Raw genomic sequence first — 18,436 nt, 5'->3', positions numbered from 1 at the left:
TAATTTAAAGCGCATCTGCATAATGTTTCCTTCATGCATCCACATTATGCAAACTGTCACAGGGCGCGGTGGCTCCTAAGTGCCGCCTAAAATGAATTTTATCTCCGTAAATGGAACGCTTTGGGGATTTTAATTGAACATGCCGCCAGTTTATCGTCATCCTCCAGCTCCTATCGGCGCGGCAATTTATTGTATTACTCGTAATACCCGGCGCAAGCGGACAGATCTATGAGTACGATAACGCGGCGGCTGTATTGGCGGAGTGATTCAATAGCACTCGTCATCCGGAGGCGGCATCGTTATCCTCACAATGGCTATCTGAACCGCCCGCGCTCGACCCACGATAATGGTATTTTGTAAAACGAACGGATTGTGGCTGACGCCGTTGGTGGTCCACCCTGAGCGCATCCCTCTAGTTCAACGAACCCCTCATTCCCCGTTGACGTTATGGCTCGAGTTAGAAAAATACTCGACCGCGAGAAGAACGTCGAGATATACATCCGATGTACTCACCTCGGGCGCGCAAAAAGAGAAAGCTCTTCTTCCACCCTCTCCTCTCAGTCAGTCTTTCTCGCAGTCCTCTTCACTTTATTCCCTCGGTGTGCATTATCGACGTAATAAACTTCTAGCGGATATTTATGCGAGATTGCCACGTTATCCTACGTGAGGGATGCTCATTCGCGCGGGAAAATTGCACCCCGGGACGACGGCTAATGTATTAACATGCGAAAGGCACGGAGGAAATGACCGACGCGGTAGCGGCACTTACTTTATGGAATAATAACGTTGCACATTGAAGAGATGATGATATTAGTCGCACTCCAAGATTTACGGGCGAGCGCAATTGGACGATGCAACGTAATGTGCAGCTTCGTCCAACGAAGGGATTAATGAAGAAAAAACACATTGTGTGACTTTCCTCCCTTTTTCTCCTTCTGCACACTCCGCGTTTTCTCTACTCCCTTGTGCCTTCTTTCACTGATTCTAAGAAGTTATAATACTAACTCTATATCTCTCTTTATTATTTGCTACAGATAGCACGCGGATAACGGATAACGTGTATTTGTTTTCATAAACTTTCGGTTATTTATTTTATCAACGTGCAATTTCTCGTGATTTACGTCATAATTTTTTTGTTTAAATACACGCGATTCTTTCGCTGGAGTTGAATTTTAATTATTATCATCAGCGTATATACCCTCTTTCATTCTTTACATCTGATTCGTTGTAAATATGAATGTATAATTTAATTCATTAAGAACGAACAAACAAAAAACAACTCGTGAAACTCGTGTCTCGCGCTAATGTGCAACACAGATGGTTTTTGTCACTTCCGCTCGCATAGAGGTGTGATATGTCAAGCGATGTGCGTTGCTAAACTCTAATTAAACATTCGCGACTTTCGACGAAAAAGAACATTTTTTGAAAAATGCATACTTTTGATAAATAAATGCAGATTTAAAATACACGTAATTAACGCTATATTTTTATTGAGATGAAAGAAGGAATCCTTATAAACTTTACAAGTGCACTCACTCGTTCTTGCATCGAAAATGATAGATGATAACGCGAAAGTCGCAAACGGTTAAGCACGTGGATGTGTGCACATGTGTGTGATGATTCGTGCAATGCGTCGCGAAACAATAGTGTTAATTACACAGACCTCGTCTAATTCAAATTAGACCAATATCCATGCCGTTAATATTAATTATCCCGCCCTAATTGCGCATATTCCGTTAAATTACTGACACAACCCTGCGAGCGATGACGCAACTGTCTCTCTATCTCTCTCTTTCTCTTTCTCTCTCCTTCTCTGTCAATGGATTCATTTGTAGTCGTATAACGTAATATTTATGCATCAAACTCGAGCAATACGGTGTTACATCCTTGTCACTGACAATGAGAATGTCGTTGAAATTACGATCGAGGATGTGCATTGCAGATGCACACAGTCTAGGCTTAATTTGTTCAAGGTACAACAACTCATTATGAATTGAGGCAGATACGAAATGGGGATATAATGCGATATGGTCGCTGGACCAGAGTTTACTGCCTGGAGCACATTATATTATGCACAATGATAATAGTGTGCTCAAACCAAGTTACGTATACAGTTACACTATTAATACATTTGTAATCTGAATGCATAAGTAATAAATTAAATACAAATTAATTCTACACAAATTTTAAAATTTCTTACGAAATAATAAACTACTTTGATAATTGCTATGATATAAATTTTATAATTTATCCAATATAGAAAAAATTTAGTTTATTTCAAGTGTTTATTTCCCTTCGTAAAAATGGTAGTAAAATTGCTTGGAAAAGCTATCGATATATAGATTGACTTTAGACAAGACATATTCTTATACTATATTCTTATTAATAAAATATCTCAATATTTTCTGTAAAAGTAAAAAGATTTAAGTAGTTATAATTGTTAATGCAAGTTCCCTTTTTTTTGTATGCGACGACTTGCACTAGAGATACTATTTTTATAGCATCTTAGCTTATTTTCGAAATAATAGACAAGAAGAATTGGCAAGAAACTCAATCTTTATTGTATTTGATACAACTGAAACGGCAAGCGGACGAACGTACAAAATATGACTACTCTATTGAACGCGGAGAAGAGAGCGATCGGTACCGAAAATACACGAAGCTACTAAAAAACGCGCGAAAGCAGCGCGGGACATATACAAAGTCAAATAAAACCATATATTATTAGATAGCGCGAGAGCATCGCGTGACATACAAAATGAAATAAAACAATACAATAATTTTAATTCACTTTCTTGTGAAGCCATTTATTTCAAGTGTTGTAAGCCCAGTTTTGAAGCATTATAAATTTAAAATGCAGGTATCGATAGAAACTTATGTAATAAGGTTCACGAACTTTCATAATTTGAATCAAGTATAGGAAAGTTTACTTGCGTCATTTTTTAATTATAATTTACATAACAATTAAGATAAACATGGCTCATTATTTCGCATTGTTGATTTTCGTTACATAACTTTGATTTACAAACTTTTGCAATTTAATTTTTGCTAAGGAAATTGATTAAACAATCTATATGGAACAAGCATCGTATAATAGTGAAAATTCAGACACAGCGACATTTTTTTCAAAACAAGAGCGCTTTCTTTTTTTTTTTTTTACGAATGGCTCTCCGGAGTCAAATATACCGGCTCGTCTCGGTGATACAAGCTCTGTAACGAAAAATAAGGTTAAGAGCTTCATTTCCGTCGTTTATCTGCACATACGATCACGATTGGAACGTCGAACTGCCATTGAAGACCGAATCAGCAGTGCTGCGATTGCAACCGATGCACCCACTCGACCGACGGGCGCTCGACATCGACGATCATCGATAGCTCGAGTAGGTTCGTGCCCCCTGGAATATCTGGAACATATATTTGTATGTGTACGTACGTATATATATAAAATCCATGTGTCACGCACATATATTACATATACGTATCCATATATCTATTTGCGCGTCCAGATATGAACGGCAATCGCGTAGGTTTACATCGACATTTTCCTCCTGTGCGGTTTGATCCCAATTTCCAAAGATATCGATCTGCATTAGAGAACTCTTAAGGAATTCCATTTGCGCAATGACTATTTCGTATAGCGATGCCAGTCACGTGTTCGCGAAAATTCTGAATTGTCACCGGACATGGTCAGCCTTATTTGATACGACACGTAAAATAACAGCTAGATTATCTTGTCACGTTCGAGTCTGGTTGACTTCTCAGACTTACGTTTCATTTCATCCAAGTAAAATAAAAAATTCTGACATACACGTCAATTTCTCTATTATTATTTTGTGTAATCGCAAGAGATATTCGAGAGAGAGAAAGAGAGAGGGAGAAAGAGGGAGAATATACGTTGTGGAATTTCTCGTGTCACATTAACTCGAGCGTGGATAATGAAAATGGCACGCCACATTGTTAACCGAAAGTGGAAATGGCATTACGTACGCAATCGACTTGTTTCGTGCTTGAATTCGGATTTATTGATTTCTTCGAGGCGCCTATGCGTTATTCGATTGGATGTTCCCGATTGAAAAGGCGTCACGACAAGTTAGTGTGCACATGACAGCTGCATCGACGTAATCTTCGCGATAGAGCTGTACGACTTGACGAATTCCAAAAGAGATTCCGTATTCGTTTCTCTTTGGAAAGAATTATTCACAAACAAATATATATATGCGCGCGCGTGTGTCTATGTATGTGTGTGTGTGTATATCAAATTGTTAATATTAACACATTAAAATCGTCAATAGAATCCATAATAAAAAGAGTACATCTCGCCGATGCGAGTGCATTGAAATTTAATGGACAGCTTTTGATGCATTAATTTTCCATATTTTAATATCAAATGAGGCAACAAGTCGAACATATATTTTTTACAGAATCAGAATATGACAAAATAACTTTGCGAATTTTAAATGTATTTTATATATTAATACATACCTATATATACATTTTTTAAAAAAATAAAGTTATTAATACTGCCTTTATATATATATATATATATATATATATATATATAAAATTTGAAATAAAAAAAAGATACAAGAAATTTGAAAAATTGTCTTTATAAGTTATTTTTACACGTTTACTTAAGATATTACTTAAGATGAGATCGTCATTTTAAAGTTATGAATCAATAGTATAACTTTAAGATTCAACCGTGCTGAAGTTACACTCGATTGTTGTTACATTTATAGATCGCGAGAAATTAAGAGAATCTCGAATGTACCATCGCGTTTAGTGAAATTGATAATACGCGAAAGCGCTATGATAAATAGCTTCTCTGGTCCAGCAGGGCGGCGAAGGAAGCAAAATCACGAAAAAGAGAAGCGAGAGAGCAAGACGGTATTATTAATCAACGGGTTTTGTTGTTTTCTTCTATAAAAGACGATACCTCGTGTTGCAACACTACACCCTCAGAAACCCCTATTGCAAGAGCACCCCGCCGAGGTACAACGCCTTTCCTTTCTTCCCCGACCCGCCACTGAGAATTAAAGGCGCTTACCTCTAGAATTGGAGGAATCTTTAATTAGTCTTGACAAGCACGTTTCATTCCTCCCTACTACGTGACAGACCGCGTGAATCACATGAAAGCACAATGCTCGCGTTTCCGACCTGCACTTGCCTTTCGCAATTGCGCCCCGAAACGGGGGTAAATAAAATTTACAAAGTACACAGCGTACTTAACCCCTCCTTATCGCGCGCATTGGTTAGTCAAACATTGATCGAGGGGGTGCGTTTTAATTTCGCAATATCGAAACGCTGCAGTTACGTTCAATGGTAAATTTGCTCCGAACTTTACTATGTCCCAGTCGAGCAACAATACTCGAGAGTATTAACTGTAGCAGTTGGAGGGTGTAATTGAGTCTTGTAGTTATATTTGTGTCTGAGAAAGAAAAGGATATGTGTGTGTATCCAAACATTCAATTTTTCCAGTGATGTTTTCAAAGTGAATTTTTAACATACGTCTGATCTATTTTTGGTAATATACAATTTTTTTCTTCAATGCAGATAATTAAATATGTATAAACTAAATTTTTCAATGCGATTATCTGCTTTTAAAATATGCTTTAAACGACAAAAATGATTGCACAATATATAATTACTCGTGTGTGTGTGTGTAAAAGTTATCTTTTTTAAGTAGAAAAGACATATAGCGTGTATGTATATTCTCGAGTAGATGCAGTTAATAATTCTGTCAGAAGATACCCCGTTTTACTTTTAATATGTTCATCAGGTTAGTCTGCGCAGAACTGTTTTTGAATGACATATCAAAGGGATATATTACATTGTATACATATTTAAATTGTGTTCAAAAGAATGAATATAAATGAACGTAGTCTGCGAGCAAACAAATGAACATAATTATAGAAGAATTATTTGTATCCTTGAGGATAAAAATATGAAGAGATTTATTTCACATTCTTTCATCTATTTTTTCCTTGAGCAATTTGGAATCAATTTTTTAAAATAGAAATTCAATAGACATTATTATTTTAATTAATTTTTATAATGAATCATATTCAATAAAATCTTTTATTGCTTATTTAAATTGAAAATAATAATTTAAGAATCTTTTCCGAGAAAAAATCGTCTTCAAATTTTGAACGTATATAATAAGAATATTTGATTATAAATAATACTTTGGCTTAAAACAAGAATAATATTTTTGTTTTTGATTTATAAGAGAGAATCAAGGTAAAACTTAAAAATCAAGTTTTTTATTTTAAAGATATTTTTATCAAGTATACACTGATGTACGGCACGCATATGCGTGCACAAATACATATGTACATGCGAGCATAGAAAGATCCTTTGTACACTACGTGAACGCGAGCGGAGACGTAATCACAAGTTAGAAGATCGTAACGATCATCCGCGGATCAAAGAGATGCGTTTTCACGTAGCTCGCAAGCTCGCCAAACGAAGCACGAGTTTGCCGCGAACCTCCGTTAAAGTTCACGGGGTGAATACGTGACACGCGAAACGAAGCTCGTCGGAGGGCGAGATGCGTCGGCGTTCTCCATTATGGCAGACACGCACTTTGCCACGGACTCTGCGCGGTGCGGTGTAAATGCGGGAGAAGGATGAATTTTCTGGCGCGTTTAAACCTCAAAGGACCTCCATCCGTGGATTCCGGCCAAAATGTTTTAATTACTCACAGTATAAAAGCATAGGAAACGTAAAAAGCGCGCGCCGGTTGAAAAATGAAAAGCGAAGCGACTCTACCCCGGTGCCGTCGCCTTCGTGCGCGTAAAACATAGAATTAAATTGGAGAAAAAACAAAAAAAAAGAAAGACAAAACACACGCGAGACGCATAATGACGTTATTGCGACAAGCCTTTATCTCGTTTGAGCGTGTAAAGGATCTATTATTTTAATTTTCCGCTTACTCCAATCCGCGAACAAGGTAAAAGATGGAAGGCTTTGCGATGGACAGAGAGAGAGAGAGAGAGAGAGAGAGAGATAAATCCAGAAGTTAAACAAATAAGCTGCTTTCCTCTTTGTAGAGAGAGTGAGAGAGAGAGAAAATAAATTAAAAATAAATTATGCTTTGATAAGATAATTACCCGAAAGAATTAAAAAAATTTTTGGCCAAAGCGTATTTATAAAGGAGAAAAGATATATAAATTTAACATAAATTGTTTTTTATAATTTTGTAAATAACACGACCAATATGATTAATGTAATGAGATATTTGTATAAACACAATCTATCAATTATATTATATCACGATTTTTAATTCCTTAATTAATTTTTAATAAATATATACATATATATTTCGTCACGGCTATTTAACTTCTGAATCACACATGTCCAACTGATCATGATAATTAGTTGCGATAAATTATCGCAAGTGTTCATAAAAGCGTCCGCAGGGCAGAAGGGAATAGCGTGTTTTCACTTCGGGGTATGTAGACTATATTGGGAAGATAGATGGAGGTTTCCGTTTGTGGGGGATGCATTAAATAAACTAAGCGGACTATATGTACGCGGTCTTGAATGAATACCTTCCGGCGAATAGAACGCTAATTAGTGGTAACGAACAATATAAGTTGTCGAATTATGCAATGGTGGTATCAACACAATTCGAGCATGTTCAAAATAGTAACAATACCACGCATATTGTGGCAATACAAACGTGTATGGTCGATTCCAAAATAGGAATATTAGCAAGCTAAACTGTATACAATGGAGGGAGATGTTTGTGAAAACGTGTGTGAATTATTCGAAGTTGATCATTGAGATACTGCTGATGCCATGTTATTAACAACACATGTAATTGCGATAGACAATGTTACATGATACTTCACAAGGTAAATCGTTCCAATTTGGATATATTACAGAAAAATGTAAAAAAAAATCGGAAAAGTTTAGTGCATTATATTTTGATAAATGTCTTGAAAAGAATTGTTTTTCGAATTTACATTAACACTGATAATGAGAATCTTTTTTTCAAAGGAAATAACAATATATGCAATTATGTGATATAAAGATCTCAAATGTACGTTCAATTTCACGTTATATGCATAAGCTTAACTGAGCTGATACTTATATAGGCGAAATCGAGAAAATGTTTGAGAAATGTATTTTATCAACAAAGATTCTTTCGAGAGGAAATTAAAGTTGCTACGGCGCAGAGAAACGTTTGTTCCCCTTACGCAAGTTCGAGAGATGTCGAGGGTTGCTCTCCAAACATCGCTGGCAATCTACTCCGTGTTTTACATCCGTTGAAAAAAAAAAGAAAAGAAAAAAGAAACCGCAACCGCAACGTAAAGCACACGCGAGAATTTCATCGCGAGAAAGTCGGCGATGGAATAGCTAATTTTCTGCGGAACAGCTGTAACGCGCTTAGAAGAGTGGTTTCTTAGCTTGCCATGCGTATATCGTTACACACCCGCGCGCATGTTTATACATATATTTTCTCTGAATACCTTTACCACTCCGTGCACCTCGCGACTCGACTTATTCCATTATCGCGCCTCTCTTATACTCGTACGCGAACCTTACCGGGGGCGTCTAATTTCGCGTCTCTTATTTCTCGGACCGTAAACACGCGAAGGAAATCCTCCGGCTCGTAAACTCGGGAGGGTTCAAATTGGTCGGTCGCGACGCGCGCGTGACTTAATATAAACCGACGAGGACCTCGGTCTGAGGATAGCTCGTCCACACGCGTTCGTTACTCCCGACAGAACTTTATGATTTAGTGAAAAATAACTCGCGAAATTTTTAAACGCTATCTCTTCAGGAAATTTCTCTCAAACACTGACATAATTGATTCTGTCGATGAAATTAAAATCTATGTATATTGTCGATCATTGAAAATCGTTTTATATTTTATCTCTTTCATTTCTATTCGTTCTAGTTATTAAATGTTGTTTGTGATTGTAGATTCAAGTTAAGATGTCTCTTGATTAATAGTATTAGGAATAATATTACTACATTTTCCGTGTAAAAACAATAAAGAAATAATGAAACAATGAAAATAAAAGTATCAGAAATTATCTTGTGAAAAAAGAATTAATTTTTTCATATCAAATCGTAATTATTAATATAAGATGCTTTCTGATTATACGAAATGGGAAAGCACGTAAACGTTTCTCGTGCCAGCTGACTCTTGGCTTTGTAGACAAAGTTTTCACTACGAGGAATCGATACTATTCGTCGTCAAATTTTCCTTCCGTTTTGGCTCGATAAGCAACGGAGTGCAACCGTGAACTGAGAAATCGTCGAGCTAGTTTCTATGCTTGCCAGAGATTTTAAGATCTGCGCTTAAAATTCAGTATATTTTCTTCCTATTTCGGAAGATTCGGAGATTAAGAATCATCCTATTTCACATACATGATAATAGATTTTTTTATAAAAATATACACAAATAATTATTATTAAAAATTTAATATAAAAATAACTTATGAGCAAAAAATTTTTACTTAATTATATTTTTTTTAATAAATATGAAAAATCTTTAAAAATCCGTATAAAAGTTAAACGCTATGGGAATAGGATTATTTTTTTATAAATATATGTTGCAAAATTTTGATATTACAGTAGAAAATATCTACGGTCTATTGAGAGGTTATCGAATTGATTCGCATAACTCTTTTATAATTAAATGTTCGCTTGTTATTCGTTGACCCGAATTGTTTCGCCAGTATCCAATTTTAACTCTTAAGTATCGGAATTATTTCTAAAATTTAACTGCTTCGCACTCCTTATCTAGTGCGATTCTTATACTCAATATCAATTATATCTCCGTCTCGAAACTATACAATAAAGCCAAAGGTAAAAAGAAAAGTGTCTCTTTATAATCATTATTTTCTTAAACAAGATGTATAACCATGTTCAAAATCTATTAGCGACATCTTTTATATTTATTTTACATTCCGGCATTAATCGATTATTTTTTTTCGAAAAATTTGATAAATTAATTTTTTTCGTTGTATTATGTCGATAAAAGATTCGCGCTGTCCCGATGCTTTCATTCACAATACGTAATTATTATACGTACAATACTATACAATTATTTCCCACACAACTTTTCGGTTTCATTTTATATCTCGCCGAGTCATAAACAGACTTCATATATGATAATTATATATATATTTTAGAACAACATATCTTAAAAAAGTATTAATAATATTTTCATTCTTAATATATCATATATAAATTAATAAATTATTAAATTAATAAATTAATAAAACTTTAAAATAGATACATATCATTTATTTCGTTCTCTCGAAAAAAATATTTAATATCGGATATTTTTTTCATACAATTTTCAGTAAGAAGTTTGGGAGTTCTTTAAAGAGGGGAAGTTGCGGAACGAAATAAAAATCATACAAAATGTGTTTGTAAATATTATTTGCTCTTTTAATTAACGTAGAAAGCTCACCCGTGGAGGGTTACTACTAAGCATCCCCTGAGGTCTTTCGTCCGTATTTGTATGGAGTGAATCTTTTTTCCGGTTATACGGAGTGGCACAATGCCGTTTTATGTATACCCTGTAGCTAGATTCGTAATTAAGCCGATCGCCAGATGTATTATGCAAGCATAAATCGGCAGCGGAAAGTTATAATTGAGTATGAATAATTAAAGTACACGCCCAAACTCCTATTTACTTTTCACAACAACATGAAAAGTCTCGGATATTTATGACTTGTTTCGTATGCGAGTACAACATAATCTTGAAACAATGGCAATGTATAATACGTGTATAAAAGCCAGTAACTATATTTACTCGTATCATAATACTCATTAATACCATTTTATGCAATCTACATCTAAATAATACAAAAATACAAACATATCGCTTTCACATATAATACTTTCGTTAAATAATTAATTTTGTTACAATTTGCAGTTTAATGTGCAATGTTAATTTTAGATAACATAAAAACTTGAGAAATGAAGTTTTTACTTCGCTATTTGATTCAGCTGTCGAGGGTGGATCAACGTTTTACAGAAATAAAGATATTAACTTTATCCAAGGCAACTCCTAGTCTTAAATTTTTGAGTCGAATTAAATATAGCGGATAATCTTTTAAGTTCTTGTTTTCTTCGTTTAAGTGTAAAATATGTATATACATATATAGAACAAAATATCAGTTTTTTGTGATAAAAAAATCATGTCGATATCCGCTACGGTCCTCAACAGTAAAGAAGGAATCAGACCACTCATGATCGGCAAATGCATTTCAATTTCATACGCGAATGCGCCCGTCATTTCCTTGTGTATAGAAAGTGTCAAAGAATAATGAAAAATTTATTATTAACCGTCGAAAAAACCGAAGTATGGTCCTGTGTAATATAAATGTTTTATTCAAGGCTATCATAATAAAGAACATGTAATATCAATAAATCAATTTTTTGTTAATAATTATTGATAATTTCTGAAATACAATATATTTAGCATAAAACAAAGAAACAGCTGTCTTTGAATGACTAGAGTGGCAAACTTATAGCAATTATTTTTCCATTCACAATTACGTTTTTCAGAACTAAATGCTTAATTAAAACATTTGCGAGTGTGTTTGTAGGGAATATATGTATTACGATTGTATAAACGACGTACATACATTGTACATCATGGCTGATGCAAACTCGGTTATAGATCTCTCGAGCAGCTCGACAAGGATGCAGGACTCGCGAAACGGCTAGAAAAACATGAGCAGATGAGCACAGAGGGGACCTTAAACCGGCGAGAATGGGAAGTTGGACGTGATCCAATGCGAAGGTAATCGGCAGTCTCGGATTTCGTTCAAACAGTAAAAACTCCTCGAGTTGGAACTCGACCAATAGATTCGGTATTGCGCCGTAACTTCCTCTTACGGCCAAATAACAAGTAGCCTGTAAAATTGAAGCATTCAATTTTACAAGCCGCGGCGTCGAAGCCATCGAGATGGAGGAAAAAAAGTAGTATAACGTTCTGCTGCCTCGAGCTTGTTTAGAAATTTAGCAACTTCCGCGCGCGAAAGAAGTATAGGGATGCGAATGCAATTAGAGAAGCTGCAACTATGTTTGCACTTGTTCGAACCAAGTACAGAATATCTCTCATATGCTTTCATTTGCTTGAAAATTGTATATTGTCATATTTTATATTAATTATTTTGTAATTTAGTAAAATATTTTATATTATATAACATTGTATATAAAGAGTTTCCAAAACTGTCATTCTTAATAGAGTTTTTGAATTATAAATAATTGAGAATGAGAACTTTTTTCTTCCTATGAATATTATTGAATAAAAAAATCATTGCTCTTGAAATTGACATATCTTTTCAAATTTTAAATTGAACTTAATATCATATCATATAAATATTTAATTTTTATTAAATATTTAATATTTAATTTTTATATGTAAAAAAGATATTAAAAGAGTATATATGTGTGTGATACAATAAATAATAGTTTTTCTAAAATTTTTCTTCGTAAAAGTCGACTCAAAGTTTATCAAAGTATGTATTATTAAAAAAATTAAATAATAGAGAATTTTCTGAAATACTCTGTTATAAATAATAACATTAAATAATATGAAGCACAAATATTATATATTCTGCTTTTTTGAAATTATTTTTATACTAGTCATACACAATTTCTTTGTCTGTGAGAATATACATAATCACGTTTCAGAGAGTATGAGATTCTTTTGACGGATAGCTCTCAATTTTCTGACTAGAATCAATGACGCTAGTTAACGAAAAGAAACGATTATTTCAAGGAGGAAGTGAAGAACCAGAATTAAGCTATGTGAACCTAGCACCCGACTTTTTAAAAATTAATTTTTTAAAACGGAAAATGATAGCATTTCGTTTGTAGTTTTATCAATAAATAAATAAAAAAAATTTTTTAAATGACTCGCACTCGACATTGAGATATCGCAAATCCGCTTGCGCAGTCTTCTTTAGAATCGTTTGTAGTTGTTTGTAGTGATTTTCCTTTCGTTTGTAGTTGAGCGGTTCAAAAGTTATAAACAATTGTTTATTCGTCCAAGAGGTAAATTTGTTAATTTTAAAGATATCGCAAATCCGCTTGCGCAGTCTTCTTTAGAATTGTTTGTAGTTGTTTGTAGTGATTTTCCTTTCGTTTGTAGTTTAGCGGTTCAAAAGTTATAAACAATTGTTTATTCGTCCAAGAGGTAGATGTGTTAATTTTAATTATATCGCTAATCCGCTTGCGCAGTCTTCTTTAGAATCGTTTGTAGTTGTTTGTAGTGATTTTCCTTTCGTTTGTAGTTGTGCAGTTCAAAAGTTATAAACAATTGTTTATTCGTCCAAGAGGTAAATTTTAAAGATATCGCAAATCCGCTTGCACAATCTTCTTTAGAATCGTTTGTAGTTGTTTGTAGTGATTTTCCTTTCGTTTGTAGTTGAGCGGTTCAAAAGTTATAGACAATTGTTTATTAGTCCAAGAGAGGTAAATTTGTTAATTTTAAAGATATCGCAAATCCGCTAGCGCAGTCTTCTTTAGAATCGTTTGTAGTTGTTTGTAGTGATTTTCCTTTCGTTTGTAGTGATTTTCCTTTCGTTTGTAGTTGAGCGGTTCAAAAGTTATAAACAATTGTTTATACCTTTTGAAAATCACTACAAACAACTACAAACGATTCTAAAGAAGACTGCGCAAGCGGATTTGAAAAATCTTAAAAATTGACAAAGTTAGCTCTTGGACGAATAAACAATTATTTATAACTTTTGAACCGCTCAACTACAAACGAAAGGAAAATCACTACAAACAACTACAAACGATTCTAAAGAAGACTGCGCAAGCGGATTTGAAAAATCTTAAAAATTGACAAAGTTAGCTCTTGGACGAATAAACAATTGTTTATAATTTTTGAACCGCTCAACTACAAACGAAAGGAAAATCACTACAAACAACTACAAACGATTCTAAAGAAGACTGCGCAAGCGGATTTGAAAAATCTTAAAAATTGACAAAGTTAGCTCTTGGACGAATAAACAATTGTTTATAACTTTTGAACCGCTCAACTACAAACGAAAGCAAAATCACTACAAACAACTACAAACGATTCTAAAGGAGACTGCGCAAGCGAATTTGCGATATCACAATGTCGAGTGGGAGTCATTTAAAAAATTTTTTTTATTTATTAATTGATAAAACTACAAACGAAATTATTGTTACTACAAACAACTACAAACAAAATGCTATCATTTTCCGTTTTAAAAAATTAATTTTTAAGAAGTCGGGTGCTAGGTTCACATAGCTCGTCGTGTGCGAATAATATTTTATTACTTTATCAATAGAATTTATTATTTAAATATTTGTAAATGAAATTAAAAAAAAATTGTTGTAAGAAATAATAACATTATTAATGCCATTATCGCGATATTTGTCAAAATTATTCGAACGAGGAATAAAAGCGTGCAGGGATGAAAAGAGTTCGGACGCGTTACTATTGTCGCTTATATCGGACAGATAATCACTGAAATCGGCTGACCAGTGCTACTTTCTATTCCTAAAAAGTTTTATATCATATGACATCATGTATATATATGAGCGTTTCGACAAAATTATTTAACAAATCTTGTTCAAATGAGTCATATTATACGCGCATATAATATGCAATATAATGTACATATGCAATAATAATGAGAAAGTGATTTTTTCCGAGTCTGGCGATTAATCAGGGATAGAAAGTAGCACTGGTCAGCCGATTTCAGTGATTATCCGTCCGATATAAGCGCCAATAGTAACGCGTCCAAACTCTTTTCATCCCTGCACGCTTTTATTCCTCGTTCGAATAATTTCGACAAATATCGCGATAATAGCATTAATAATGTTATCATTTCTTACAATTTTTTTAAAATTTCATTTACAAATATTTAAATAATAAATTCTATTGATAAAGTAATAAAATATTATTCGCATACGACGAACTATGTAAACCTAGCACTCGACTTTTTAAAAATTAATTTTTTAAAACAGAAAATGCATTTAGTTTGTAGTTGTTCGTAGTAACAATAATTTCGTTTGTAGTTTTATCAATTAATAAATTAAAAAAATTTTATAAATGACTCCCACCCGACATTGTGATATCGCAAATCCGCTTGCGCAGTCTTCTTTAGAATCGTTTGTAGTTGTTTGTCGTGATTTTCCTTTTGTTTGTAGTTGAGCGGTTCAAAAGTTATAAACAATTGTTTATTCGTCCAAGAGGTAAATTTGTTAATTTTTAAGATTTTTCAAATCCGCTTGCACAGTCTTCTTTAGAATCGTTTGTAGTTGTTTGTAGTGATTTTCCTTTCGTTTGTAGTTGAGCGGTTCAAAAGTTATAAACAATTGTTTATTCGTCCAAGAGCTAACTTTGTCAATTTTTAAGATTTTTCAAATCCGCTTGCGCAGTCTTCTTTAGAATCGTTTGTAGTTGTTTGTAGTGATTTTCCTTTCGTTTGTAATTGAGCGGTTCAAAAGTTATAAACAATTGTTTATTCGTCCAAGAGCTATCTTTGTCAATTTTTAAGATTTTTCAAATCCGCTTGCGCAGTCTTCTTTAGAATCGTTTGTAGTGATTTTCAAAAGTTATAAACAATTGTTTATAACTTTTGAACCGCTAAACTACAAACGAAAGGAAAATCACTACAAACAACTACAAACAATTCTAAAGAAGACTGCGCAAGCGGATTTGCGATATCTTTAAAATTAACAAATTTACCTCTTGGACAAATAAACAATTGTTTATAACTTTTGAACCGCTCAATTATAAACGAAAGGAAATTCACTACAAACAACTACAAACGATTCTAAAGAAGACTGCGCATGCGGATTTGCGATATCTCAATGTCAAGTGCGAGTCATTTAAAAAATTTTTTTTATTTATTAATTGATAAAACTACAAATGAAATTATTGTTACTACAAACAACTACAAACAAAATGCTATCATTTTCCGTTTAAAAAAATTAATTTTTAAAAAGTCGAGTGCTAGATTTACATATTAGCTATGCGGATGCACTTAGAGAAGTTGCAACTATGTTTGCACTTGTTTGAACCAAGCAAAGAATATCTCTCATATGCTTTCATTTGCTTGAAAATTGTATATTGTCATATTTTATATGAATTATTTTGTAATTTAATAAAATATTTTATATTGTAACATTGTATATAAAGAGTTTCCTAAACTGTCATTCTTAATAGAGTTTTTGAATTATAAATAATTGAGAATGAGAACTTTTTTCTTCCTATGAATATTATTGAATAAAAAAATCATTGCTTTTGAAATTGACATATCTTTTCAAATTTTAAATTGAACTTAATATCATATAAATATTTAATTTTTATATGTAAGATATTTATAAAAAGTATATATGTGTATGATACAATAAATAAGTCTTTCTAAAATTTTTCTTCGTAAAAGTCGATTCAAAGTTTATCAAAAAACGTATTATTAAAAGAATTAAATAGTAGCGAATTTTCTGAAATACTCTGTTATAAATAATAACATTAAATAATATAAAGCACAAATATTATATTTTGCTTTTTTGAAATTATTTTTTATAGTCGTCATACACATTTTCCTTGTGTCGGTGAGAATATACATAATCACGTTTCAGAGAGTATGAGATTCTTTTGACGGATAGCTCTCAATTTTCTGACCAGAATCAATGACGCTAGTTAACGAAAAGAAACGATTATTTCAAGGAGGAAGTGAAAAACCAGTATTAATTTTCAATATTCTCATTCAAACGTGAAATGCGATAGGAAAACAAATCTTAGAGATACCATCGCGAGACCTATGAGAAGAGTGAATTGATCTGATTCTACGGCCGGGATAAGGTAAGATAGCTGGAGATGGTTTTACTTAAGAAGCTTCCGGCCCACCTTCACTTAGCTGCGCGCTAGATGCGGTTGGAGTTTCAAGTAAACATCCGGCTGGGCCATTTCCTCCGGGAGCGAAACTATGGCATATCTGATTTTCTAACTGATCGTGCTCCAATAACTTTCATCCCCCTGCGAGATTATGAGTCTCTCTATTTCTACATAAGTCACAATCTAAACTTGGATGATAGCGATAAACTGCGACGTATGTTACTGCTCGTTTGAGCCACTTCTCAAATTAAGATTTGTTGAACGTAAAAAACTGATTTAGTACATTTATGATTTTTACTTTCTCTTACTGTTTGTGAAGATAAATGTGAATTAAAAACTGTGAATGAATATTTCCTTGTTTGTTTTTCGAAATTTAAACCTTGATAGTTCAACTTAAAATAAATTAGTAAGTTAGATATTGAAAAATGTTTATTTTAATTACGTGAATTAGTATTAGAGCTAAAAATAAAAATCTGACAATTATACAATTTGTTTATCCTGGATGTAAACGTTTAAAGGGGAAGAAAAATTTTTTAAAGATATTTTTTATCAAGTAATTTTTTCAAAATATATTTTTGAAACATGATTCATTCAATGATTTTTCTCATTTGATACGCGTTTCAGGATAATGCAGATTTTTTTTATTATTACATGAATGCCAGTACATTAATATTTTGACGTAACCATTAAATCGATATAGCATTCAATGGAGCATCCTACGAAATTCGCGAGGCGTACATATAAACGTGTGTGTTTTGCGCAATACTCTCTTCCTCTCCCGTATATTTCCTTCTCTCTCGCGACGATTTTAATGCGCACATTCATCACGCAGACCAACAACATGGCACCACGGAGGCAACCTGAGCGCGAGCAGGAGCAATGGAATAAATTCGGCGAACTCTGATGCGGCATAAACGGCGTTCGCCCCCGATGACCGGACGCCCACCATTTAAACGGGGGCATTATTCACCCGCGGCGCGAATCCCTCTTCCTCCCCAGCGACCCGGGGTTAGTCCTGTGCGCCATTTTTGCCGCCTCCAACAAATTCACGCAAATTTACATCGGTAGATGTCCGACGCTCTCAAACACACTGCCGGACGGCGACGTCTATTACGCTTTCCGGAACGAATGCGGACCGGACAGTCCACCGTGATAGGCGGACCATCGTTCAAGGATTCGAATCTGTTATTTTAAAAATGCGCTCAGCGCGATACACGTTCGAATGCTGTGTTTTTTCAAGGGATGTTTTTTTTTCGCGCGGCAGTGCCAAGATTTTACATCGTCGCGATACTCGTGGACGGCTTCCAAGTGCATCGTATTTTTCACAAATAAATAAATAAAAAATAACTTCATGGGATAAATAGCCTGGATCCATTAAAAAAAAAGAATTATTCATTTAACACAATATTGATCTATTTCGTTAAAATATCGAGAATAAAAATAATTCCATCGCGACGCTTGATTGCATTGTTTCATATCTCGTACGACACAAAAGCTACAAATTTTATGACTTTCGTGAACGAAATAATTTTTTAGCGATTCACGTTAGAGCTAACGCATACGGATCGGTGTAAT

The 18,436-nt window shown here is 33.8% G+C and overlaps 1 long non-coding RNA gene across 3 annotated transcripts in view; it reads right to left on the bottom strand.

The window, feature by feature from the left end:
- The window catches only part of LOC145938777 (uncharacterized), a 431,555-nt gene that overhangs the window by 72,691 nt on the left and 340,428 nt on the right, over positions 1-18,436 (bottom strand). For 2 of the 3 annotated variants that reach the window (XR_014425733.1, XR_014425732.1), the window contains one exon: positions 3,090-3,404. The exons of the other annotated variant lie outside the window; for it this stretch is intronic. This is a non-coding gene — a long non-coding RNA (uncharacterized LOC145938777). Of the gene's footprint in view, positions 1-3,089; positions 3,405-18,436 lie in introns of those variants that run through there. 3 annotated transcript variants of the gene reach the window in all.

The sequence above is a fragment of the Prenolepis imparis genome, unplaced genomic scaffold, assembly GCF_030444845.1.
Source record: "Prenolepis imparis isolate NDT839.2.m4 unplaced genomic scaffold, iyPreImpa1.0 SCAF_7, whole genome shotgun sequence".
Classification (NCBI taxonomy): Eukaryota; Metazoa; Arthropoda; class Insecta; order Hymenoptera; family Formicidae; genus Prenolepis; species Prenolepis imparis.
The sequence above is the reverse complement of the archived record's forward strand: the minus strand, read 5'-3'. Positions and strand labels throughout refer to the sequence as shown.